This window comes from Mustela nivalis, assembly GCF_964662115.1.
Source record: "Mustela nivalis genome assembly, chromosome: 19".
NCBI classification, from domain to species: domain Eukaryota; kingdom Metazoa; phylum Chordata; class Mammalia; order Carnivora; family Mustelidae; genus Mustela; species Mustela nivalis.
The window spans coordinates 38,674,802-38,693,416 of NC_139038.1; the positions used below are offsets into that span (position 1 = coordinate 38,674,802).

At 57.3% G+C, this 18,615-nt stretch overlaps 2 long non-coding RNA genes across 4 annotated transcripts in view; one reads left to right on the forward strand and one right to left on the reverse strand.

Moving 5' to 3' along the window:
* The window catches only part of LOC309854513, a 52,997-nt gene extending 40,781 nt beyond the window's left edge, over positions 1-12,216 (reverse strand). The window contains exons 1-3 of one of the 2 annotated variants that reach the window (XR_014306272.1): positions 12,138-12,216; positions 8,623-8,709; positions 8,439-8,502 (exon numbers count right to left, since the gene is read on the reverse strand). This is a non-coding gene — a long non-coding RNA (uncharacterized lncRNA). Of the gene's footprint in view, positions 1-8,438; positions 8,503-8,622; positions 8,710-12,137 lie in introns of those variants that run through there. The other variant, XR_014306271.1, reaches the window with a different exon arrangement.
* A 2,892-nt stretch (positions 12,217-15,108) lies between these two features.
* Positions 15,109-18,513, forward strand: LOC309854501. Of its 2 annotated transcripts, none has more exons than XR_014306253.1 (2): positions 15,109-16,212; positions 17,901-18,513. It is a non-coding gene; the product is annotated as an uncharacterized lncRNA (long non-coding RNA). The 2 variants fall into 2 exon arrangements; XR_014306254.1 differs by having other exon boundaries at positions 15,511-15,934.
* Positions 18,514-18,615: the final 102 nt, after the last annotated feature.

Consider the following 18,615-nt stretch of genomic DNA (forward strand, 5'->3'; position numbering starts at 1 on the left):
TCCTGACCCAGAGGAAAGGCCCCAGGGGCTTTCTTGCTCCAGGCAGCAGGCTTGCCCTCAGGTCTGCCCGAGGAGCTCCAGCAGACGGGCCTGCGAGCACCCACGATCACGAGGGGCCAAGGCAGGCACATGGTGGGGTCCTGGGCTGACGGGCCACCTTCCCTCGTCCGCAGCACACCCCTCCTCTCCCCCAGCCAACGTGGGTGCCTATTACAGTGTTTCTAGGGGCCGCTTCACAGTGCACTGGTTCTGGGGGTGCTGGGCGGCGTCCCGAGGCCTGGAGCCTCGCGGTGGCCAGAGCGGTAGACAAGGAGCCAGCGACCTTGAAGGGAGGCCGCCCCACAGCCTGACCTCCAGTGCAGGTGACCATGGGCCTGAACTACATGGCCTATGTTGATTCTGGGGAGCAAGGCTCTGCGGCCCACGTGTGCAGGCCAAGCCAGGCTGCTGCTCTGAGGGGCCGCGGCCCAGCCCCATCCTGCCGTTCGCCCCAAAACTGCCTGGTGAGATCCACTTCTCTTCCTTGTGTGTATTTTCTCTGGAGCCCGACTCATGGGCTTCTCTGCATTCTCTTTGAGATAATAATCAAAACGAATCTTTAAAGGCCATCTCCAAAAACCACAGAATGGCTGGAATTAAATAAACATAAAGCTTGTGGTTTTCCTCTCAGGAACTTCCTGCTTATCTGATCTGCAGAGTCAGCAGGCCTCGGAGCCCAGGCAGAGGCTCAGAGGCTCGCAGGGAGGGGTGGCGCTCAGCCTCGGGGCAGGGGCCAGGCCTGCAGGACACCACCGCCCAGCCCCAGGGTGCACCAAGGGCAGTGGGCACGGCCAGACCTGCGGGCAGAGCGCAGGTGGAGGGGAATTTCACTGGGGCCTGGATGCCATCAACACAGTGTGGGCTGGACAGCATCGCCCAAATATCCACGTCCACAGATGAGAGGCTCAGAGAGAAGACAGCTGATTACATCCACAGCCGCAGACAGGGCCACGCACACAGGGCATGGGAAGCACCAGGGTGGTTGGGCCACAAGCCTGAGCTGGGGGGCGACCAGGCCACAGGCTTGAGATTCTGGCAGGCGGGGGCCCAGGGCCGTCCATCAATGTGCAGCACCCAGCCCCAGTGACCCAGGGGTGGGAGGCCGGTAAGGAGCATTGGGGCCATGGACCCAGGACTGGCCAGTCCTGCAAAAGGCTCCAAACCCCCACCTCCTCCCACCCCAGAACCGCCCACGTCAGAAAGGAGGCCACGGCGCCACTCTTACCAGCATTTCCGACGCCACGTGTGCGGGTCTTTCCGGACACAGACCAGCTCTCAAGCTCTCTGAATACCCCCAGCAGGTCCTGCAACGGAACTCCGCTCGACACTCGCTGCGGGCGCTAGTGAGGTCCCACAAGTTGCGGGACCCTGAGACACCCCCACTCCATGCACCAGGTCCCAGGCCCGTGGGGTCCTCATGCTGGTGCCCAAGCTGGCCGCAAAGTCCGCGGGGTGCTTAGAAGGGGCGCAACTCAGCAGATGGAAGAGACCTACAGGGTGAGGGGTGGGGAAGGGGCTCAGGGCTTCCAGGCCCTTCCCCGGGAGCAGCCCCCTCCTTGCACCGGCACCGGCTCCGAGCCCACCAGCAGGTCGGGGCTGTTACCGCACCTCCTAACAAGTGTGCTGGTTAAGTCAATGGCGGTGGGGGTTAATCCCCGTCACTCTGCTCCTCTGCGGATGTCAGGGTTTGAAGCCAAGGTGCAACCCTCCGATCAGTAGCTCCCCTCTCAGTAGCACGCCAGACACTCGCCCTCCACAGGTGCCAGCAGCTGGGGACGAAAACTAAATGTCCATTTTTTTACTATCCCACAGACATCAGAAAAACAGCATGTGACCGTTTTGAAAGCCGAGGTCCGTGAACATCTTTTTTAATCTGGAAAGGGAGGGCAGCGGCCCCCTTAGATCCCGTGCGCAGACACACGGGTCTGCCCTCCCTGCCGTGAGCTCAGGGAAAGCGGGGCCAGGCACCCCCGCAGCCTCTCAGCACACTGGAGGGCAGACCACCCCCATCTCAGAGGGGCCCCAGGAGGAGACGCGGGCAAGCAGGCACGCCCACCCGGCCCTCACGGAGGTTACGCAAAAGCGCCCCGTGGCCAGCAGTCTCACCCCTGGGCAGGCACCATGTCCACCCCAGTCCGCGAGAGAACTTGTGCACAAATGTCCCCCCGCAGAGGAGGGTGAACGAGACGTGGCCCAGACACAGGATGGAACAGCCTCCAGCCTCAGAGGGAGGAAACTCTGACCCGGCACCAACGTGGATGCGCCCCGAGGCCGTCGTGCTCAGAGAGACAAGCCGTCGCGGGAAGCGCTGTGGCTCCCTGCAGGAGTCAAATCCACAGATGTGGGGAGTGGACGGTGGGCACCAGGGCCAAGGGCCACTGGGCCTGCTGATACGGGGTTTCACTGGGGGCTGGCGACATGCTCCGGGCCTAGACAGAGGTGATGTCACACAACCCTGTCAATGCCCTAAGTGCCACTAAGTGTGTGTCACATGAGTGTTACCTCGGTACAGAAGCCTTGAGGCCCCTCTGCCAGGCTGAGCAGCCCCGTCCCCCCAGCGGACTGGGCCCGGCTGACCAGACAGGCAGCAGGCGACACCCGCGCTCCTTCACCTGATGGCTCGAAGCCCACCCACCCTTCCTCACCTCAGATTGCCGTTCACCACCCTGTGGCCTCTCACCCTTCCTCAGGCTCCCCATAGCACACCCGCTGAATGCCCAACACGACACCACCCACAGAAAAGCCAAGGGGATGAGCCCAAGGTGGACCGTAGCAGACGTACCAACCAGGCCCCCACTTACACCTGCCTCGGTGAGCCCAGGGGACCTGGAGCGCCAGCCAGTTTAGGTGGAAACACAGGCCTCAGGGCTCAAGGCCTCGGCCTGCCCCCACCCCACTCTCCGCCAGGGGCCTGAGAAATGAACTCTGGACCCATTTTCTCATAAAAATCTTGGTGTTTCAATGCACCTATATAAAGGACTCTTTCGGCACAGGCTTGAATGAATGATTCAGCTCTGTTCCCTGAGGCCTGAGCTGTGGATCTTAGCACAACAAACGCAATTGGCCATACCAGGGCCTGAAGCCTGAGGGCAATGCGAGAGGCTCGCTGGGTATCTGGAGGGCTCACGAAGCCTCAGGCAGGATGCCAGGCATTCAGGTCTGGAGGTCCCCCAAAGGACTGTGGGAGAGGAGTCAGAGCCCTTCCTGAAAAGCGGCCCCAGCCCACCCCTGGGCTCAGACCCGGCCCCACCTCACAGCAGCACAACAAACAGCCAAAAGCGGCGGCAGCCCACACGTCCATCCACAGATGGACGGAGGAATAAAGTCCGCTGCCCACAGGGGAGAGGCCACTCCTGTGAAACATCCAGAGCCCATGAGCCCACAGGCGCCAAGAGCACAGGGAATAGGGTCACTACTAGGTCCGGAGCTGGTTATGGGGCAGGTGACAAGAATGTTCTGGAACTCGATGGAGGTGGTGGGTGCACAACACTGCGCATGTGCTAAATGTCACCGAATTGTTGAATTTTAAGTGATTAATTTCATATGCATTTCATCGCTTTTGAAAAAAGAAAAAGAAACTGTTAAAAAAAAATACGTCTTGAATCCTGAAAGAGTGGCAGCAGGGAGAGCTGGGGGTGAAGGGGGGCTGGTGTGTCTGACGTCCGCTCTGCAGTCACTGTCCGAGGCTCCTGCCCACAGTCACCATCCAGGGTGGCATTCTCTGGACATGTGACTGATCATCAGGACGGGGACAGCCCCACGTTCCCTGTTGTGGCCGTGAGTCTGTCACTTCTCTTCCCCCCAGCAGCCTCGAGGCCCCATTGCCCAGGTGTGAGCTGGAAACCAGCCCATCCTGAGAGGAACGCACGCGTGTCCACACTCCCAGCCGTGCACACACTATGCACCACGCTCCGTTTGTATCTACAGGCACACACGTGCTTGTGTCTGTGTGTGACAGAGGGCTCGCGTGTCTGCACGTACATTCTGTCCCATTTGCATGTGTGTGCAGATGCACGTGTGTGTCTGCACACGTGTTTGTGCGATGCTGTGTGTGCACACATGTGCACGTGTGTTCCAAGAAGGTAGGCTGTGGCACGGCTCCATCCAAAAGAATTACCATGTGGGGGGCGCCTGGGTGGCTCAGTGGGTTAAAGCCTCTGCCTTCGGCTCAGGTCATGATCTTGGGGGTCCTCGGATCGAGTCCTGCGTCGGGCTCTCTGCTCAGTGGGGAGCCTGCTTCCCTCTCTCTCTGCCTGCCTCTCTGCCTACTTGGGATTTCTCTGTCAAATAAGTAAAATCTTTTTAAAAAGAAAAGAATTACCATGTGAGCTACAGATTCAACTTTTTTAAGATTTTATTTTTAAGCAATCTCTATGCCCAACATGAGGCTGGAACTCGCAACCTTGAGACCAAGAGCCCCTTGCTCCTCCAGCTGTAACTTTTCCGGGCATAACATACCCGTATGTGAAAAGTGAACGCAAACATAAAATTAATGATACATTTAAACAGGCCTATCTAAAACATCACCATTTCACCACGGAATGAATGTAACAAGTTATTAATCTGCTGTCTAGTAACCCATGCTAAGTCTTCCCCCTGGGTGTGTCTCACAGGCCAGCCGCCCATCCAGGGCGCAGTGGCTGTGCTGCCCGGCAGCACCGCGGTGAGCAGCCCGGCGCCTCCTAACTGCACCCTGCACAAACGGCAAGTGAAACAAGAAAAAAAACCACCCGCAGCCACCATCAGCCCGGTGGGCAAAGGAGATGACAGAGGAGGCTTTCGTCCCTGGGAGAGCCAGTGTGTGTATGCCTAGCCCCTCTGACCATGGCATGCCCCTGGCCACAGGCTCCTTCCAAGGGGACCGTCTGCAGCAGGCGTGCCCGGAAAAGGTGTCCGCTACCGGCCGCGTGCAGCATGAAGACGCCTCACAGCCGGCAGCTGCTCCCGCTCTGTGACGCCCTGTCCCACACCATCAGTGTCAGATCTGGGACCCATAGGCTGAGGCTGTCCGAAATCCACTCCAGGTCTCTGCTAAATTCTACACAGAATTAAATTTAAAGAAACCAGCACCCACATGAAGGGCACCAAGCCCCGCAGCTCTGGTGCCCTCTGCGACCTGTGACCAGCTCAGTGGTCAGGCCCCAGACGTGTTCCAGGAATGAGCCATCAGCTGCCCTGGACGATCGAAGCCCTAGTCTTCACGCAAAATACCCTTCCCTTGCCTGCACTGGTAAGAAGTAACAGCTGTTCTTAGAAGTCAGTGTCCCCACGTGGCAACAGAAGACAGCAGACTATCAAACCTGGCTCTGCTAAAAAGGGGCTGTGGGGAGGCAAACCCAATTCTGTTTCGGCAGATGACACAGCAGGTTAGCTCTGCCAAGAACGGGAACTTGGAGAGAAAACACAAGGCGTGAGGAACCAGATGAACTTCTTATGCGAAGCAAAATATTCTACCAGTTTGCGGCTACAAAATTCTTACAAGCTTCCCTGAAAAGGAGAGAGAAACCACACACACACACACACACCCAACACAGAGCACAAGGCCCAAAGCTGGTTCAGAACAGAATCAGTGACAGCAAAGCAAGATCGCACCGGCTCCAGGACGCGACCATGCACCCCTGCTTTCGCGAGTACACCCCCCGGGTGCCTACAGCCAGGAACCAAGACATGAAAGCAAAAACTTCAGAAAAGAACAGAGAGGTGAGGCGTGGATGGTGGGGAGACAAGAGGCATCTAATTTTAGCTGGCTTCTTTCCAACAATAAAATCTATTCCATCATCTCTGGGCGAAAGCTCTTAATAAAAATGTAGTGTGACTGAAATTGGGAATTCTGCAGGGATTCTGCTGGGACAGGGTCTAAGAGCCACACAAAGCTCCCTCCAGCCCAAGTCCCCCTAAGAAACGCCATGTGTGGAAGCCTCTGGGCTGTAATGTGGCTCCTGGACCACTGTGTCCCTGAAAACGAAGATGGGCCCGTGGTTATGCCCCCCAGCCTCCTCCTGCCCTGGGGAGAGGGGTGTCTCGGGCAACTGGCAGCCCCTGGTCAGCAAGCACTAGAGCGGAATGAAGACAGACAGGTCCTCTGCTCCACCTCCCAAAGCCGCATCCTCCCTCCCACCCCCGCCCCCACCCCCACCCCCACAATGCCATCCCCACCCGCCCCCGACTTAACCCTTTCCTACTGTGCACCCAGCACCCTATCTAGTGTCAGACTCCCCCATCACCCCAAAATGAAACTCCATGCCTGGCCCCCTTCCTAGACCCTGGTGGCCACTGATATTTTCTCATCACCAATCTGCTGGCTCCGAGCATCTCCCGTAAGTGGACTCAGACAACACAGAGCCCTTTGGGTTTGGATTGTCACTGAGCAGAATGTTCTCGAGGTTCGCCCACGCTGTGGTGTGTGCCAGAGCTCCGTTCCTTTCCAGGGGCACAAGAAAGCCCGCCACGTGGATGGGCCACATTTCGCTTACCCACCCATCTACAGACATTTCAGTTGTTTCTATCTTCGGCTGCTGTGACTAGACCTTCTGCAAACCCAGGTGTACAAGGATCTGTTCAGCCCCTGTTCTTAGTTCTCTCAGACGTGCACCTAGGAGTCGAATTCCAGGGTCAGGTTCCTTCTGAGGAACCACCAGACTGCTTCTCATGGGGGCCCGCACCATCTCCCTCCCGGCCCGCACTGTGCAAGTGTCCCAACCCCTCCTCACTGACACTTGTTATTTTCCATTTCGTTTTGTTATAATTACCCTAGTGGGTATCCAGTGGTATGATTTATATTTTCTAGGCATCTTTTCGGGGGCTCCTGGCCATCCATATATCTCCTTTAAGGAAGTGTCTGCTAAAACCCCCTATGCATCTGTTAAAGCGGGTTGTCATTTTGTTTCTGCTCATCTTTCTTAAGCCCCTGATTGTAGGGGGTTCTGGGCAGGGTCTGGGTGCAGGTGGGCTCCCTGACACTTTGTGTAAGGCTCGTGGGACCCTCAGCACAGTCCGCCCTGGAGAATGACAGTCTGTGCTTGGCACAGCAGCCTTTGGTCAATGCTGGGAAACAGGCAAGAGGGACCATCTCAGTCTTTCGGTGTTCTCCTGGGTGTCCCATCAAAGGATCTTATCATCCAGTATATTTTACTTGCTCCAGGAAGAAATGGGTCCCAATTATCACAGCACTTATATGAGCAATAACCCAGAGGCCAGGTTGACACCTTGAGCCAGAGTGACATTAACTATCCAAACCAGCCGAACAGAAGCCCAGTGCGACCTGCAACCCTGGGAAAGTAGTTAAGAATTGAACTTCCAGGGCGCCTGGGAGGCTCAGTGGGTTAAGCCGCTGCCTTCGGCTCAGGTCATGATCTCAGGGTCCTGGGATCGAGCCCCGCATCGGCTCTCTGCTCAGCGGGGAGCCTGCTTCCCTCTCTCTCTCTCTCTCTGCCTGCCTCTCTGTCTACTTGTGATCTCTGTCTGTCAAATAAACAAATAAAATCTTTAAAAAAAAAAAAAAAAAAGAATTGAACTTCCCCGTCGTGCAAAGGGGGAAATGGTTTTTGCTTCAGACAGGCAGCATGTAGCGATACCAGACGTCACTTTTATGCGTAAAAGAGTGAGGAACACCAACCACGAAAAATCAAGGCTGTGCCACCAGCTCTGCCCCCCACACAGCGGGCTCCGCGCTCCTTCAGCTCTCTGCCTGTGATAGACGATGTGGGTTCATTTCCATGAAAGCAGGGCCACGTAACCCTCAACAGACACGTTCTCAGCGCATGACACTCCAAGAGCCATGTTCAGCACTTTGCATTTTAAATTTCTGCCACTCTGAAGTGCCTGTCCCTGAAGCCCGGGCGAGATTTAAACACAGCTACCCCAAATACGGAAACCATGTTCTTCTGTACCGACGTCCAAATATGGGTGTGACCACTCATACACGCAAGCTCCTCGTGATAAATGCTCCCAGCCACGTGAGCACACCTCTGCCCACCCCCACCCCCCCGGGGAAGAGGGCAGGAGTGTGGCCTGCAGACAGAGCTTCCACTGGCTGCTTCTCCACAGCCTTGCCCCACTCCCCTTCTCCTGGGACTGGAAGCTTGCTGCAGCTGCCTGAGCCGCTGGGGTCTCTGTGCCGCAGGCAATGAGGGGCTCCCAATTTTCTCTGAGCACCAAGGAGCTGACAAGTGTGGGATACAGTAGTGACATGTGGCAAATCCCCCTTTCATTTCTTACACGGGACATTCTGAACCCAATTTAAACCAACCACAAGAAAAAAACTAAATGTTCTTTGGGAATTTCTGATATCCGATAGCCACCCAAGGCCATGACGAGACACCTACCCTATGCAACAGCCCATTCCGGTCTGCTGCATCAGCTCCCACCCACCTTCAACTGGAGCCTCTTTTCTCACTTACCTTCATAACATTATGCCTACTGCCAAGGAGACAATGAGCAGTCTTGATGCTTCCACTTATTCTGCTGAGTTTTGTGAGCACACGGTCACACATAAGGGGAAAATGGGCAGATCGAGGGTTGAACGGGTTCTCAGTCCCAGCACCCACCCCCCACATCACTACCACCCCCGTTCCCTCAACCCACCTGCATGTCTGGCCAAGTTAGGGAGCCTCTGTGAAGAAGGCTGCAGAAGTACCTCTTGTGTTCTGTCCCTGGGGTCTGTCAATTAAACTGACAAGCAACAGATTAACAGAAGAAAAAAGTTTAATTATGTGTATATGGGAGCCAAGAAAAGTAGCTAGCCCAGAAGTTTCAGTTAGAGGTCTGTATACCTAACTTAGTAGGAATAAGGAAAAGGGGAGGAAAATCCTTATTTATTTATTTATTTGGGAAGGGGCAGAGAGAGAGAGGGACAAGCAGATTCCCCGCTGAGCATGGAGCCAAATGCAGGGCTCGATCTCACAACCCGGAGATCATGACCTGGGTTGAAATCAAGAGTTGGATCCTTAACTGACCGAGCCACCCAGGCGCCCTGAGAAAAATCCTTTTTAAAGAAAGAACAAATAGTTTCTTTAGGAAAGACAAATGTGTTTCAGGAAAATAACTGAAGTACAAGGAAGTTAGTGATAACAGTTGTCTATACAGGAATTATACAGGAATAAGTGGGCTTTCTGCTTCTTTCAGAGTCATAAACTCCCCCATAGAAGGAAGTTAGGATAGGTTTTATTTGTGGTAACCCCTTTGGGAGTAGACCTGCCCCAAACAAGAAATTTATGGCAGTCTTATTTCCCCAAAAGCTTCTTATATTCAGATAAGGAAAGCTCCAACAAGGATTCCCTCTGCATCTACTGATTCTCAACTGCCTTCAGCTCAAAATAATTCTCATGCCAAAGTGGTACATTCTGGGGTGGCATATCCTAGTCCCCTTCAAGTCCTTTAACCACGAGGCAATCACACCATCACCCAGCTGTAACCACATCCTCCTGAGTCACTCAGAGTGGCTCTTGTGTGAATTCCATCTGCTCTTTCCTCTAAGACCAGGCCAGCAGCTCTTTTAAGGGCCACTCAATCTCCCAAGTGAGGATGTTGAGAAGACCCAGTGAAGAAAAGACTGTGGCCCCCCGGGCAGCAGAGGAGAGGGACTGTATCAGGTCCTTACCCCAGGAAGCCACTGACAAAGCTGAGGAAGGGGGCAGGGTGGATATGTCAAAGCCTCTCTGTTTCCCTGGCCAGGCCAGGGGCTCACGGTCCAGGCTATCCTAAGTAAGTAAAGATCAGAAAAACATCTCCTGATGGAAGCCTCTCAGACAATAGCTTTCTGGAGGCCTGGCCACACAGATGACCCGGAGCAGCTGACAGAAGCGCTCTGCTTATGCCCACTGCCGCACTCCTTCCCCTCAGCACCCAACCTCACCATGGTTTACTCTTTCAGCAAGACCACGATTGTGTTTAGGGCACCTAAGAAATTACTTTGACAATAAGAAAAGTCAAAGCATCCGTCCCAGCACATCGGAGTTTCCACCACTTGGCATAAGATGAATGAATTCTCCTTCCCTTCCAAAAATAAAAACAGCAACAGGTACAGGTGTTCTTATCTTCCTTCAAAAGACCTTTGCTTGGAAATGTCCGCAACCAACGACTGTGTCAATTCCGAATGCACCGGGGCACTGAAAAGGACCAAGCAGTGAGCCTTTTCGTAATTCAGGTCATAATCTAACTTACTTACGTGTGCACACATCTTGTCGGTTTGCAGGTAGAGCCCACTACTGCACTCCTGATACATGTTCCTTCTCTAATTTAAGAAAAGTAACTCTAATGAGATGAAGTGGGATGTTACCACATTTCAGTCCTGCATGTGCTCCATAGCCCAGGTCAGGTGGTTGGAAAGAATGGAGCCAGAACCTGTTCTGAGAGATGGGGAGCAGAACCCCCAGGCTGTGTCCTGGCCGTCAGCAGCAGCTCCAGGACGTGGTGCAGGCAAGGCCGTGCGGCCCAGCTCCAGCACCGTCACCACCACCATCGCTGCCATCACTACCACCACCACCACCATCACCAGCCCACTCAAGCCAGAGTACCTGCCAGGCTCCTGAAGCACACCACTCTGTCCGGCTTGTGCACACACACAGAACCTTTCCCTTCCCTGCGGAGCTCGGTCGTCAGCAGAAGCAGGTCACCCACAACCTGCACTGGGCTGGGAGCAGAGCTGCCTTGACTGGTCCAAGCTGCCCTCCACCTGTCCTCTGCACCAGCAGAAATGGGGTCCTCAAAGCTTCACCTACGTCCTAAAGGGTAAAGCAGGTAAAAGCAGCACCTCAAGGCCCTAAGAACCACCCCCCACAGCCACAACAAAGCCTCCAGAAAAGCCAAAGGGAGACTGTCTGTGGGAGACGGCGGCCTGCGCCCATGTTCTCATTAGCTCACCTGAGGGGCAAGCCCAGCAGGGAGATGGCAGTGGGCCAGGGTGCCCCGAGGGTCCCTGGGGACAGACAGGCTGAGGCGGGAAGATAGGTGCTCCCCAGACAGAGCCCAGCAGCTCCCCCTGCGACGAGGCTTGAAGTGAGGAGGGGCTGCAGGGGGCCCCCTGCCAGGTGCTCCCCATTAGGTTCTCCCCACCAGCTGTTCCATCCAGGTCCTCCCACCAGAGGCTCCCAGCCAGATGCTCTCACTGGGTGCTCAAGAATGCCGGGCTCCCATTTCCCTTGGCCCTGCTTTGTGGTTGCCACGTCTGGGACACCACATGCTCCCCCAGCCAGAGGCTGCGATGGGTCCTGCGGACAGGTGTGCCACGTGCTTGTCCCCTCCCCGCTCCTTCCCTCTCCGCTGTTCCCCACCCCCCAGCTCCTCTCCATCTCGGGGAAGAGAAGGGGGACCATGGAGAGGTCACAGTAGCGGAAGCCGTTGCCATTTCCCCACCTAACCACAGGAGAAACATCTCATAAACCCCAACTTACAGACCTCCTACACACCTCAGATGGTCAAGGCCATCAAAACTAAGAAAAGCTGGAGACACTATCACTATGGTTCCAACCCAGAGGAGTCCAAGAGGACAGGAGGATCCAACTCCACTGGGTCCCGAGACAGATGGAGGCACCGGGTAACAGCAGAGGACGTGCGCGTGGGACGCCAGCTTCAGTAGCAACCCCACGTTAGTGCTGCTCGTCAGCTGTGACCGGCGCATCCCGGCACATCGCCCTGCCACAAGAGGTTATCGGTGGGGCCCGTGTGTGGGGCAGAGCAGCACATGGAAGCTCTGTCCTTTCTGCCCTATTTTCTTGGAAACCTAAAACTGCTCTAAGCAGAACGGCACCTGGCTGGCTCAGTCAGTTAAGTAAATGACTCCTGATTTCTGCTCACGTCATGATCTCAAGGTCATGAGATCAATTCCCATGCAGGCTCCACACTAGGCAGGGTCTGCTTAAGAATCTTTCTCCCTCTCTCTTTAAAAAAAAAAGGGGGGGGTGCCTGGGAAGCTCGGTCATTAGACGTCCGCCTTTGGCTTAAGTCATGATCCCAGGGTCCTGGGATCAAGCCCTGCATCAGGCTCCCTGCTTGGTAGGAGCCTGCTTTTCCCTCTCCCACTCCCTCTGTTTGTGTTCCCTCTCTCGCTGTCTGTCAATTAAATAAAATAAAATGAAAAAATAAAAGGAAGTATAAGGCACCTGGCTGGCTCAGTTGGTAGATTATGCAACTCTTGCTCTCCAGGTCATGAGTTTGAGCCCCACCGTGTGTGCAGCCTACTTTAAAAAAAAAAAAAAGGAACCCTATTAACTATTTTAGAAAGTACCAAGACTCTCCATAATCTATCATCTTGGTCTCTCTACAGACCCCCAAAATGTACAAAGCCCTTGACCTTCACGACTAATCTGCAAAGTCCCTGATACAGACGTATGTACGGTCCCCCCCAAATTTCCGCAGGATTTGGGGACCAGATCCCACATTAGCCCCCCTCACCTACAATTCCTCTCCGGGTGTCTTGACACGGTGTCTTCTGGGAATCCTAAATAACCTGGGGCTCAGCAGGACTGGAATGGGGAACTCCTTCATGTCCAGAGTAACCCAGATTGCAAACCAGACTGCTACAAGCTCATTTCTCACCATAATATCCTATGACAGGGGCGCCTGGGTGGCTCAGTGGGTTAGAGCCTCTGCCTTCGGCTCAGGTCATGATCTCAGGGTCCTGGGATCGAGCCCCACATCGGGCTCTCTGCTCAGCAGGAAGCCTGCGTCCTCCTCTCTCTCTCTGCCTGCCTCTCTGCCTGCTTGATCCCTGTGATCTCTGTCAAATGAATAAATAAAATCTTTTTTTAAAAAATCCTATGACACAGGGGCGCCTGGGTGGCTCAGTGGGTTAAGCCGCTGCCTTCAGCTCGGGTCATGATCTCAGAGTCCTGGGATGGAGTCCGGCATCGCATCGGGCTCTCTGCTCAGCAGGGAGCCTGCTTCCTCCTCTCTCTCTGCCTGCCTCTCTGCCTACTTGTGATCTCTCTCTCTGTCAAATAAATAAATAAATAAATCTTTAAAAAAAAAAATCCTATGACACAGTTTGTGTCTGACTCTCTTTAAGCAACAGGAGTCAAAACGCAGGAAATCACGGAGACAGAACACCAGCAAGGGCATGAGGCAGCCACGCCTTCTTTTCAGGGCAGTCCGTGGGGTGTGGGGCCTGCAGGGAGGACACAACTGTCACCGGATGCTAAGAACTGCCTGCCACGTGCATTCTCTGGAAGGGCCTTGCGGGCTCCCAGAGGCTCCCTGATGGCAACGCCGCTGGCGACTAGAGGCAGAAGCAGAGTGGGAAATGCAGCTCTTCCTTGAAAGGATCCCACAAATGGAAAAAAAGCCTCTAAATTTGTTTGAGAAAAATAACACTGCTTTTCCTTAAAAGGGACTGCTTAAAAGCAGTTATTGTTCGTGAGCAATAAACTTTAATACTGTAGATTTTAAATAAAAGAAAAATACATACGCACCATATTCTTTGACTCACTTCTAAGGTAATAAATATCTTCCCCGCGCGCCACCGCGCCGCCACCGCAGGGCAGGAATTCAAAGCCGGTTAGAGAGTGAAGGGGCCCGGAGCCCGGGGACGCGGGGGCGCTCACGCGCGCCTGTGGCTCCACCTAGTGGCGAGGACCCGGCAGTGGCGCACACAGGGGCAGGCCCAGACGCGGAGGACTGACGAAGAGCCCACCCAAGCCACCCACCACGCCGAGGCACAGGGTTTCCGTGCTCTGGGTTAAACGGGACCCGTGGAAAGATCCCGAGAAGTGCCTTTCTGGGGTGCTGATGAGGGCAGTGTACCCTGAGACTCTATCCTGACAAGGCCCGCTCCCAAGGTGCAGGTCGGCAGTCAGCCCAAGGCTTCCTTGGGGTCCTCCAGGTTCCGCAGGAGCGTCTGCCGCCGTGTCCTGGGGCTACCACAGCCGCACCCTGGACAGCGGGTCCCAGAACGCAAGACTCTCCCACCTGAGCGCACAGCCGGTTCGGCCTGGTGAGGAGGGAAAGCTCGGGAGCTGCAGAAGCAGCCGAGGCCAGAGCTCAGGGACTCAGCACCATAGGACAGTGGCGGCCCCCGGTGTCGGGCAGCTCTCTCGGCCTCTGCCTACGGACCCAGCAGCACAGACGCGACAGACAGTGGCGGGACCAGACTGGATGGGGGTCACCGGGGACACCAGGCTTCGCAGGTGCCAAAAATCACGGCTCCTTTCCCCACCCGGGCCCCATTCTGTCCCCAAGCCGCGCCTCTGCAATCTCCTGCACACCTGCCCTCCCGCCCTCCCTCATCGCGGTCCAGAGCCCCCGTCTGGCCGCTGGGGACAGCACCCGCTGTCCGCGGCAAGTCACGCTAGAACACGAGCTTTGCCTCCGTCCCGCGTCCGTCCAGCCTGTAACTCGCACACACTTGAGCTGCCGCCGCCAGGTTCCGAGAGCGCAAAGACGCCTTTGCCACGGCAAGTCTGCGGCGTGCTCGGGTCCGTGCGACAGTCCCTCAGCGGGCGGCGTGCTCGGGTCCTCGGGGCAGTCCCTCGGCTGGAAGGCAGGGCTCCCGCTGCCTTCTCCACGGACAGCACAGCACGGAGGGCGCGACCTGAGCGGGCAGACCTGGGGGGCGGCAGGGGGAGTCCCTGTGTGCGGGAGACCTGGGGAAGCTCAGGGGAGAGCGAGGGGGGGGGGGGCACCTTGGAGGGAAACCTGGGGGAGGGAACCTGAGTGGAGAGTCCCTTAAGAACTGAAGGGGCTCCCCTCAGCATCTCCCCACCCAGGTCTACCCCAGGTCTCTCCCGCTCAGCATCTCCCCACTCAGGCCCCCCCACTCAAGTCTCTTCCTCAGCATCCCCCCAGTCAGGTCCCCCTCAGGTCTCCCCATTCAGCTCTCCCTTCTCAGGTCCCCCCACACTGATGCTGAAGGTAGATGCTTAAGAGAGACCTGCTGGGGGAACTAAGTGGGGAGATGCTGATGGGGAGAAATCTGAGAAGAACTGAGGGGGGGCTTCAGGGGAGACTTGAGTCGGGGGATGCTGAGGGGTAGACCTGGGCGGGGGGACTTGAGTGAGAGACGCTGAGGGGGAGAGACCTAGGAGGGACTGGGGGGAGACGCTGAGGGGGAGAGACCTGGGGGGACTGGGGGGGAACTTGGATGAGGAGATGGGGGAGGGGGGACCTGAGCGGAGTCCTCGCTCGCCGCTGTTGTGTCTCCTACAACGCTCGGGTTTACACGGGGTCGCACAGCCCGACTCGCTCACCCACGCCGCGGGTGGGAGTGTCCGGGCCCCCTCGAAGGTCATCTTCCAAAACCCAACACAGCCTGCAAAGCACCTCCGGCGGAGGAATCCCACGCCGGGAAGGGAGCTCCGAGAAAATAAACGGAAAGTCGGCGTGCGACACCCCTCCTCCCTCCGCCGCACGACTCCCGCCGCCGCACCCACGCCGCTCCCACGCCGCCGTGTTCCAGGACAGCAACGTCATGCGTGACGTAACGCGAGCGCCCCCCTCTCTCCGGCTTCCCCGCCCCTTCCGGCGCTTACCCGGAAGTGGTCTTCCAAGGCGGAAGTAAGCGGGCGCTTGGAGAGCTGGCGGCAGCTGGCCTCGGCTCGGTGGGTCCGGAGTTTGCGGGGAAGTCGGGACCGCGATCCCGCGCGGCCCCCGGACTGCCTGAAAGCGCCCCCGCACGGCGGGGATGGGGGCCGGCCGGCCTTCCAGGGCAGCCCCGGAGGAGCGGGTCCTTCCCGCCCTCGTCCTCCGGCTTCTGCCCCCCTCTCAGCTCCCGCAGTCCGAGCCGGGGCCGCCCCGTCTTGTCCAGCCTTCGCGCTGAGAACGGTCTTTACACTTGCAGCGGCCTCCAGCCTGGGCAGGAATGTGCCCCCTGTGTGTGCTCCGGTTTGGGCCTGACGCCGGGAAGCCGGGGAGCTGGGGACGAGTCTCCGGTTTGGATCGGAACCCGCCCTGGCGGAGCCTCCCAGTACGTGGTGCAAGCCTTGGCCTTTTCTGTTTGGGCTCCTGCTGAGGGTTTTGCAGCGGATCGCCGGGACGGCGTTACCCCAGGGGCTCTGCCTGGGCCCCCAGCCGCGCTGGAGCGCTGGGTGGGCCCGAGCACGTTCATAAAACAGTGCTACACGTTCCCCGGGCAAGACAGGCCTGGATGCTGGTGTCAGGCAGCCACTGTCACGCCGAGGGCTGTGCCTCCGCCCGCCTTCCACCACGTCCCTGGAGCCGAGGGCTGTCTCTGTCGCGACACCGGTAAATAGCCAGCATCACATCCACCCCGGGTCTGAGGTCTCCTCCCCAGGCAGCTATGTGGGGCCTCGGCCATGGGGCCTGCACAGGGGAGTCCTTAGAACAGGCAGCTTCCTGGGTGCCAGGGCTCCCTGCAGATGGGGGGCCGAACAGCATCCTGTGTGTCCCAGAACACCAGGTGCCTGTGCTGGCTCTTCCCCATCCTGGAGAGCCCGTGTCCACCCTGCCACTCTGCATCTGCTGGGAACTTGCCTGTGAGCTGCTACCACCCACGTGCTCCTGGACTCCCAGCAGTGCAGCCTCAGGTGCAGCTGCCCACCTGCCCTGGCCTGTGGACCACCCTTCCCCACACATGGCCCCAGGGCAGCAGACAGCCCATCTGGATTCCAGCCCCATCGCTGCGGGCCAGCTTATGTCTGAACGGCTCCCTGACACATGGCAGCCTGGACACGTGCGGTGTGCACAACCAGAACATCTCGCAGGAATACAAGGGCAGCCCTCCCTGCCCCGACTCATCTCCTGGTTGGGCAGTCTGTGTAGGGCTCCCCTCCCCTCCACACAGTCTCACTCATTCTGCCCCCTCTTACCTCTTCCCATCTGTTTGCCAGCTGGGCCTTGAGGCCCCTCTCCTCTGTGTGCAGGCTGCTGTCCACATGCTGCCCAGCTGTTAGACATTTTCCTGGCCTTTGGGGGAAGACTCACAGAATGATGTCCCCTGAGATGTCTCCTCTGTTTGCTCTGGTAGGGAGAACTTGTAGGCCCTGAAGTTGTTTTTTAAAAGGCCTCTGGCATAAAACTGCCTTCAGCGGTGGGCGTGACCTGGGGTACCAAAGGTTCTCCCTGCTGACTTGGCCATCAGACCACTGTCACCATGTGTGGCCACTCCCAGCCCCAGCTCCTGATGCAGTGACAGCGGTCCTGCACCGGCTTCCTCCGGGGAAGCAGCGGAGAATGAGCTGCTCCCCAAACCAGCGAACAAACAGCTCACTGAGCTCTACACTGGGCCTGCCTTGCTCCGCCTGGTCAGGGGCCTGTGTGCGTGTGGTCAGCTGCCAAGCACAGAAGGCAAGGGGCCTTCTGTCCACCCCCAGCCCCGGCTGCATTCCTCATCCACACCGCAGCTGTGGGTCCCCCACCCCTGCTGAGTGCAGTGGGGGTCAGCTGGGCAGTCATTGTAGAGTGCTGAGCCGTCAGAGCAGCCTGGGCCCCTACGAGCCAGAGGCCCAGACAGCATACATCCACCCTGCTTTGTGGTGTATGTGTCTTTGGGGGTGCAGATCGGTAGACTCACTAGTGATGTGCTGGGACCCCTGAGCTGCATGAGCCTCATCGGCCAGTGACCCACGTGCCTGTGGGTGCTGCCAGACCAGAACCAGCTGCGTGCTGAGCCTGCACAGGTGACAGACCTAGGCCTGCCTGGGTGCAAGCCGCTGCACCTGTCCCTGCACTTGGAGGCCACACACACAGGCCGTTGGGAGCCTCCAGTCCCGTCTAGTAGCAGGATGGCTAGGGCACTAAGTGGTATCTGCCCCTGGTTCTGTCTCCCAGCAGAGATGAGACGATGTGAACCTTGTGTGAGGGTCTCAGCCCAGCAGGACCCCTTCGCAAGGACTGGTCCCCTGGGTCTGGCCTTGGCCGCTGGCCCTGGGGGAAGGGGGGCAGCTCTGAGCTGTCTCTTCTTCACTCCACAGGTGATGGGGCAAAGTGGCTCATCTTCCTTATCTCAAAGTAAGCATCCCCCTGAGAAGAGGTAGCTCTGCCAGCCAGGCCTGCTGGGGCTGGTAGAAAAGGGGGCGGTGAACCTGCAGACAGGAGTCTCCGCGAGCCAGTAACAGCTGGCCTCACCTGCACCCTGCTGCGTATCATGGGACACCCCTCCAGACCTTCACAAGACGGGGACACCTGTAACTTCGCACATTCATGTCTGTTTCGGAAAGCACAGGTCCCTTTGGTTGGTGTTCAGGAGCTGCCTGAGGGCACTCTCACCTGGGGGCGGAGAACTTGAGGCCCCAGGCCCGCTGCCTGGGGGACCCTGGCCTTGCTCCCTGGCCACAGGGCTGCTGGAAGCAACCAAGTCCACCGAAGTGGCCTCTTGGACACCGACTCGAGCTGTCCTGCTGGCCGCGGCCACCCGCCGGACCAGGCCTCCCCGGAGTCATGTCTTACGTTTCTTGGACGTGACACCAAAGGGAGCTCCAGTTACCCCTGACTGTCGTTCACAAGCTTTCCAAGATTACGTGAGAACAATCTTCTTTTTTTCACGAGCTCTGTTTAACAAGGTAAATAAACGGCTTCTTTGCCGATTTTGCTGTCCTAGTATTTGGCTCTGCCAGTCATGGCGGGGCAGAAACAAGTGGACACGTTCCCGTGGGGCTGTCAGGGCCACGGTCACCGGGCCTGTCATAA